This window comes from Capra hircus, chromosome 3 (assembly GCF_001704415.2).
Source record: "Capra hircus breed San Clemente chromosome 3, ASM170441v1, whole genome shotgun sequence".
NCBI classification, from domain to species: domain Eukaryota; kingdom Metazoa; phylum Chordata; class Mammalia; order Artiodactyla; family Bovidae; genus Capra; species Capra hircus.
The window spans coordinates 27,786,272-27,793,290 of NC_030810.1; positions in this window are offsets into that span (position 1 = coordinate 27,786,272).

Consider the following 7,019-nt stretch of genomic DNA (forward strand, 5'->3'; position numbering starts at 1 on the left):
CAGAATTTATCGTTAGAACATCGCTGCTCTAGCAATGTATTGTTTAAAGTACTGCTATAATGTGAAAAGGAGGAGTATTCTGTTGTTTTTGAAAAGGAAGGGTTTTTTGTTTGTGTTTAGTTTTACATGTGTGTCCAGTGGCTTGCCCAGCGAGTTACTGGACAGCTGGAATTTGAACTCTGATAATGAGCCGGTCACAAAGTTCTTCCAGTGCATTATCTCATTTAATCCTCCTCACAGTTCATGTCAACACACCTGCCTGTTTTCTTAGCCAACACTGTCCATTCTTTGCTCAGTCACCATTTGGGAAATACCCAACAGGTCCCAGGTCCTCTGTACTCCTTGATTTGATCGGAGAGAGGCATTTGGGGGCTGCCAGTGACTGAAGCGACTTAGCAGCTGCAGCAGCGCACATAAACATATGCTGCTTTCATTCAGCAAACATGATCAGGAGTATCTGAATGTGGTATCTTGTTCCACCATGGCCTACTTTATGACTATAGGAAAGTTCTTTTGTCTTTCTGGTCTGTGAGTTCCTTTGTAAAATGGGGATAATTCCTGTAGCATGGGGATGTTATAAGAATTAGCTGTAACAATATAGGTAAAGTACCCAGCACACAGTTGGAGCTGAGTCTCTGCTCTCTTGCTCTGTGATGTCTCTGCTGCCAGGTATATTCCTTAGTGAAATACTCACCTCTGTTGAATAGCAGGTTCCCCATAGCAGGAGCTCTTAAGACCAAAGCCTCAGTTCAAACTTGATGAAAAAGTATATATTTCATGCTTACATCAGGTGAATGTACCCTTGGGCAGTACACCTTGGGTGCAGGCAGTTCCTTAACGATGCTACGGCTGCTGGCCTGTCTCAGTGTTCAGCATTCCTATTTACAGCTTTCCCCACCCTTCCTTCTGGTCTTGGGTTCACGCTGTGAAGGAGTCTATGGGGTGAGTAGAATGGCAAAAACAAGTATTAAGTCTCAGTCCAGTTGGGGCTCACACACACGTCTCACACATTGGTATAGAACTCCACTTGTAAAGCATCAGCTGATTCGATCCCCTCAACTTTGAAATAGAAGTTATCCTCATCTTCCACACACAAGATGGGTAGGTTCAGTTCAGTTCAGTTGCTCAGTCGTGTCCGACTCTTTGCGACCCCATGAACTGCAGCACGCCCAGCCTCCCTGTCCATCACCAATTCCCAGAGTTTACCCAAATTTATGTCCATTGAGTCAATGATGCCATCCAACCATCTCATCCTCTGTCATCTCCTTCTCCTCCTGCCCTCAGTCTTTCCCAGCATCAGGGTCTTTTCAAATGAGTCAGCTCTTCACATCACGTGGCCAAAGGATTGGAAGTTCAGCTTCAGCATCAGTCCTTTCAATGAACGCCCAGGACTGATCTCCTTTAGGATGGACTGGTTGGATCTCCTTGCTATCCAAGGGACTGTTAAGAATCTTCTCCAATACCACAGTTCAAAAGCATCAATTCTTCGGCTCTCAGCTTTCTTTATAGTCCAACTCTCACATCCATACATGACTACTGGAAAAACCATAGCCTTGACTAGACGGACCTTTGTTGGCAATGTCTCTGCTTTTTAATATGCTGTGTAGGTTGGTCATAACTTTCCTTCCAAGGAGTAAGTGTCTTTTAATTTCATGGCTGCAATCACTATCTGCAGTGATTTTGGAGCCCCCAAGAATAAAGTCAGCCACTGTTTCCACTGTTTCCCCATCTATTTGTCATGAAGTGTTGGGACCGGATGCCATGAGGTGTAGGATCAGGACAACTCTATTGATTCCTTGTCCAGAGCTCTTTTTCTTATGTATGTTCTTCTAGTCTCCCGGTAGAAAGAAAGAAAGAAAGAAAGTGAAGTCGCTCGGTCGTATCCAACTCTTTGCAACCCAGTGGACTGTAGCCTACCAGGCTCCTCTGTCCATGGGATTCTCCAGGCAAGAATACTGGAGTGGGTTGCTATTTCCTTCTCCAGGGGATCTTCCCGACCCAGGGATCAAACCTGGGTCTCCCGCATTGGAGGTAGACGCTTTAACCTCTGAGCCATCAAATTAGCTGGCCTCCCAATTCAGGAGGATGAATTTTGTTAAATTAACCCTTGTTGCTCATGACCCTAAAGCAGCTCCCATGTGGAGTTTCCCATGATGCCTTGGGAAATCAGCAGGCTCCAACCAGGGGGCTCTTTTCCATGACTCCTAAACAAGCATGGCATATCTCCATAGCCACAAAAGCCTCTCTGGAAGTTACCTGCTACTCTTTGAGTTGCCTCCAGGATCCTCAGCTTCGTGGATACCACATAGATTGTATTTTTTAAAAACAGCTCTGTTGAGATAGACTGCTCATGCCTTGTCCACCTTTTCATCTCACTCAGAGTTTACCGCTCTGCCATGTTTAGCATATTCGCAGTGTGCAACTGCCACCCCAGTCAGTCTTAGAGTGTTTGCATCTCCAGTAGGAAGGCCGTCGTGATTAGCAGTCTTTCCCCTTTTCCCTCAACCTCCTAACTTCCCCCAAATCCTAGACAGAACTTTACTTTCTGTCTCTGTAGATGTTCCTATTCTGGACGTTTTATATAAATGGAATCCTATAATATGTGGCCTTTTGCTTAGTATAATGTTTTCAAGATTTATCCATGTTCTAGAATGTGATAGTGTTTAGTTTCTTTTTATTGCTGAAGACTGTTCCAGTATATGGCTAGATCACATTTTGTTTATTCATTGATCAGTTGATAGTAATTTGAATTATTTCTCCTTTTTGGCTACTGTGAATAATGCTGCAATGGACATTTGTGTAGAAATCTTTGTGTTGACATGTGTTTTCATTCCTCCTAGGGTGTATCCCTAGGAGTGGAATTGCTGGGTCATGTAGTAAGTCTGTGTTGACTCATTTAAGGAACTGCCAGGATACTTGCAAAGTAGCTGCGTTACGTTCCCACCCGTTGAGTGTGAATGTTCCAGGTCCTCCACCCCCTCACCAACACGTGTTTTCATCTATGTTGATCATAGCCATTGTGGTGAGTGTGAAGTGGTATCTCACTGTGGGTTTTATTAGCTTGTGTTTTTTTTTCCAGCTGGTTCTTGATTGCCTTCCCTGGTGGCTCAGCTGGTAAAGAATCCGCCTGCAATTCAGGAGACCTGGGTTTGATCCCTGGGTTGGGAAGATCCCATGGAGAAGGGAGTGGCTGCCTACTCCAGATTTCTAGCCTGGAGAATTCCATGGGTTGTATAGTCCATGGGGTTGCAGAGTTGGGGGTCTTAGTTGCAGCACACGTGATCTTTGATCTTCAGCTGTGACATGTGGGATCTTTAGTTGCGGAATGTAAACTCTTAGATGTGGCATGTTGGACCTAGTTCACTGACCAGGGATCAAACCCGAGCCCCACATATTGGGAGCATGGGGTCTCAGCCACTTGACCACTGGGAAAGTCCCTAGTTTATGTTTTAAATTAGACCACCTCAAACGTATTTTCCAAATCTCATGGTTCCTATCCAGTTATCTTCGTGAGAATAACTGACAAAAAGGAATGGGAGCCAGGATTGGAGGAGGTGGACATGAGAGAGGGGTTAGGGGCTGAAAGGGAGGATGTTTGGGGTGTTGCAGGAGTCACAGCTGGGGCTTGATGCAGAAAGACATGATGGAGCCTCTAGAAGAGAACAGAGTTCAGGGGAGTGCTTGAGTGGAGTTGGTTACAAGTATATTTTCTTTCTGGGAGTCTTCCATTATAAAGGCATGGCCACTGAATAAGAAGAATCATATTTGGTACTTATGATATTAAGTTCAGTTTAGTTCAGTCGCTCAGTCGTGTCCAGCTCTTTGCGACCGCATGAACTGCAGCACGCCAGGCCTCTCTGTCCATCACCAACTCCCGGAGTTTACCCAAACTTATATCCATTAAGTTGGTGATGCCATCCAACCATCTCATCCTCTGTTGTCCTCTTCTCTTCCTGCCCTCAATCTTTCTCAGCATCTGTGTCTTTTCAAATGAGTCAGCTCTTCACATCACATGGCCAAAGGATTGGAGTTTTCAGCTTCAACATCAGTCCTTCCAAAGAACACCCAGGACTGATCTCCTTTAGGATGGACTGGTTGGATCTCCTTGCTATCCAAGGAACTCTCAAGAGTTCTCCAGCACCACAGTTGAAAAGCTTCAATTCTTTGGTGCTCAGCTTTCTTTATAGTCCAACTTTCACATCCATACATGACTACTGGAAAAACCATAGCCTTGACTAGACGGACCTTTGTTGACAAAGTAATGTCTCTGCCTATTAATATGCGGTCTAAGTTGGTCATAACTTTCCTTCCAAGGAGTAAGCGTCTTGTAATTTCATGGCTGCAATCACTATCTGCAGTGATTTTGGAGCCCCCCAAAATAAAGTCAGCCACTGTTTCCACATCTATTTGCCATGAAGTGATGGGACCAGATGCCATGATCTTAGTTTTCTGAATGTTGAGCTTTAGGCCAACTTTTTCACTCTCCTCTTTCACTTTCATCAAGAGGCTCTTTAGTTCTTCTTCACTTTCTGCCATAAGGGTGGTGTCATCTGCATATCTGAGGATATTGATATTTCTCCCAGCAATCTTGATTCCAGCTTGTGCTTCCTCCAGCCCAGCGTTTCTTATAATGTACTCTGCATAGAAGTTAAATAAGCAGGGTGACAGTATACAGCCTTGACGTACTCCTTTTCCTATTTGGAACCAGTCTTGTTCCATGTCCAGTTCTAACTGTTGCTTCTTGACCGCATACAGATTTCTCAAGAGGCAGGTCAGGTGGTCTGGTATTCCTATCTCTTTGAGAATTTTCCACAGTTTATTATTATCCACACAGTCGAAGGCTTAGACATAGTCAATAAAGCAGAAATAGATGTTTTTCTGGATCTCTCTTGGTTTTTCGATGATCCAGTGAATGTTGGCAATTTGATCTCTGGTTCCTCTGCCTTTTCTAAAACTAACTTGAACATCTGGAAATTCATGGTTCATGTATTGCTGAAGCCTGCCTTGGAGAATTTTGAGCATTACTTTACTAGCGTGTGAGATGAGTGCAATTGTACGGTAGTTTGAGCATTCTTTGGCATTGCCTTTCTTTGGGATTGGCCTGAAAACTGACCTTTTTCAGTCCTGTGGCCACTGCTGAGTTTTCCAAATTTGCTGGCATATTGAGTGCAGCACTTTCACAGCATCATCTTTTAGGATTTGAAATAACTGGAATTCCATCACCTCCACTAGCTTTGTTCGTAGTGACGCTTCCTAAGGCCCACTTGAATTCACATTCCAGGATGTCTGGCTCTAGGTGAGTGTAAGTGATCGCACCATTGTGATCATCTGGGTTGTGAAGATCTCTTTTGTACAGTTCTTCTGTGTATTCTTGCCACCTCTTCTTAATATCTTCTGCTTCTGTTGGGTCCATACCATTTCTGTCCTTTATTGAGCCCATCGTTCCATGAAATGTTCCCTTGATATCTCTGATTTTCTTGAAGAGATCTCTAGTCTTTCCCATTCTATTGTTTTCCTGTATTTGCAGTGATCTCTGAGGATGGCTTTCTTATCTCTCCTTGCTGTTCTTTGGAACTCTGCATTCAAATGGATATCTTTCCTTTTCTCCTTTGCTTTTTGCTTCTCTTCTTTTCACAGCTATTTGTAAGGCCTCCTCAGAGAGCCATTTTGCTTTTTGCATTTCTTTTTCTTGGGGATGGTCTTGATCCCTGTCTCCTGTACAATGTCACAAACCTCCATCCATAGTTCATCAGGCACTCTGTCTATCAGATCTAGTCCCTTAAATCTATCTCTCACTTCCACTGTATAATCATAGGGATTTGATTTAGGTCATATGTGAATGGTCTAGTGGTTTTCCCTGCTTTAAGTCTGAATTTGGCAATAAGGAGTTCATGATCTGAGCCACAGTCAGCTCCCAGTCTTGTTTTTGCTGACTGTATAGAGCTTCTCCATCTTTGGCTGCAAACAACATAATCAATCTGATTTCGGTGTTGACCATCTGGTGATGTCCATGTGTAGAGTCTTGTGTTGTTTGAAGAGGGTGTTTGCTATGACCAAACACCCTCTACGTTTGCTACTTGCTATTCCTCTATGATATTAAGTGAAAAACAGTTAAATTTAAGGTTAACTCTGTGCTAGGATTATAGCCATATAAAAACATGTCTTCTTGTAGATAGGCCCTGAAAGGGAACAGGAGAAAATAAACACACTTGTATTAGGGAGCCAGGAGGGTGGGGCTTAAGAAAATGTTTATTTCTTTTTCTTTTTTCCTTTATTGATATCATACTGTTTGTGCAATACCAAGTTGTTAGGCAGGAAAAAAAAGAATTCACATTCGCAGCCCCTCACTTCCTTACCTCACTCCTCCTGCTTCAGCCACATTCAGCCTCCCATTCGTCTCAGACATGTCTGATCTTTACTGTGGCTCTGTCCTTTGTATATGCCATCCTCCATCATTGGAATGCCCTTGGCTCCAACACATTCTCTGCCAAATTCTTGCTTGTTCTTTTTGTAATTGTTGTTGTTCAGTTGTTAAGTTGTGACCCCATGGACTGCAGCATGCCAGGGTCCCCTGCCTTCCAGTATTTCCTGGAGTTTGCTTAAATTCATGTCCATTGAGCTGGTGATGCTATTGAATTGTCTCGTCCTCGGCCACCCCCTTCTCCTTTTGCCTTCAATCTTTCCCAGCATCAGGGTCTTTTCCAGTGAGTTGGCTTTTCGCATCTGGTGGCAAAAGTATTGGAGCTTTAGTTTCAGCTTCAGTCCTTCCAGTGACTATTCAGGGTTGATTTCCTTTAGGATTGACTTTAGGTTTGATCTCCTTGCAGTCTAAAGGACTCCTCAAGAGTCTTCTCCAGCATCACAATTTGAAAGCATCAATTCCTCAGCACTCAGCCTTCTTTATGGTCCAACTCTCGTATCTGTACATGACTACTGGAAAAACCATAACTTTGACTATATGGATCTTTGTTGGCAAAGTGATGTCTCTGCTTTTTAATACATTGTCTAGGTTTTTCATA